Below are 1549 nucleotides of genomic sequence, written 5' to 3'. Positions count from 1 at the left end.
CAATGTCACGCTTTAAATAATTTGAAACTTTAAACAATGCTTTAATTTAAATAGTATTCTACTTCAAATGCCATTATTTCAACAATGTGATACTTTAAACAATGAAAGACATTAAACAATGAAAGACGTTAAACAATGAAATATCATAAACAATTTGATGTTCTAAGCAATGTAAATTTGATATTTAAAGAATTGAAAATGCCAAATAACAATTTCTAAAGCCTACATAGCTATCTTAGTGTACAATATTTGCTCCAATCAAGGCAGCGAACTGACAAAAGCGTTAGCACGCCGGGCGAAATGTTTTGTGGTATTTCGTCCGCCGCTGCGTTCTGAGTTCAATTTTCCCCGAGGTCGACTTTGCCTTTCATCCTTTCGGGGTCTATAAATTAAGTACCAGTTACGCACTGGAATTGATGTAATCGACATAATCCGTTTGTTTGTCCTTGTTTGTCCCCTCTATGTTTAGCCCCTTGTGGGTAATAAAGAAATAGGTATTTCGTCTGTCTTTATGTTCTGAGTTCAAATTCCGCTGTGATCGATTTTGCCTTTCGTCCTTTTGGGGTGGATAAATTAAGTACCAGTTGCGTACTGGGATAGATCTAATCGACTGGGCCTGCTCCCCAAAAATTTTCGGGCCTTGTGCCGAGAGTAGAAAAGAATATTTTCTCTAATCAAAGTGGACAAAATGTTTAACGGCATTTCGTCCGTATTTACGTTCTGAGTTCAAATTCCACCGATGTTGACTTGGCCTTTCATTCTTTCGAGATCAATAAAATAAGTACCAGTCGAGCACTGGGGTCGACGTAATCGACTTACTCCAAAATTGCTGGCATTGTGCCAAAATTTGAAACCAACATTTATTCTAATCAGTGATGCAATATATTTCATCATCAAGTTTCGTAAACAGCGCGACTGATTCAATGCCAAAAGGCTTTATCGTTGTCACGGTCTACGATTGCGAATATTTACGGTCGGATGAGATTCCTCCGAAGGATTTCTAGCGTAACGTTACCAGGAATCATATTTATCCAATACAGGAAACACCTCAGTCTTTACGGCAGTGTGATGGCTTATATGTCTTAATGACTCTGAGAGCTGTTCCAGTACGACGCTAGCTTCTTGTCGGTTCTCCCATACTGGACAGGTCAAAAGATAGAGGCCAGACTAATATGGACGACCTCTTCCCAGAAGTTAAAACGGGTTTGCAAAGGACCGACAAACCTACCTAGAAAAGCATGAAGTTACAGAAGTATCGTTGACGATTTAAAACCAAACAAGGAGTAGTGATGTCAGAATGTGACAACTTAAAATTCTACAATTGCATACGAGAAAGAGGGATCACCATCTTGTATGTAAAACGGCAAGAAAAATAAGAACTTGTGAGACGTTCATAATAAGTCATAACATATTTATTACTGGATGTAATGTGTTAACATATAAGGACAGCTGAAGGAAAAAGCGTGTAACATATTACATGAACATACTTTGCAACCACATGTCTCAAAGCAAATGAAGCGAATATGCGCGCGTGCGGCTGTATGTGTGC

This window comes from Octopus sinensis, linkage group LG4, assembly GCF_006345805.1.
Source record: "Octopus sinensis linkage group LG4, ASM634580v1, whole genome shotgun sequence".
NCBI classification, from domain to species: Eukaryota; Metazoa; Mollusca; class Cephalopoda; order Octopoda; family Octopodidae; genus Octopus; species Octopus sinensis.
Note: the sequence above shows the minus strand (reverse complement) of the source record.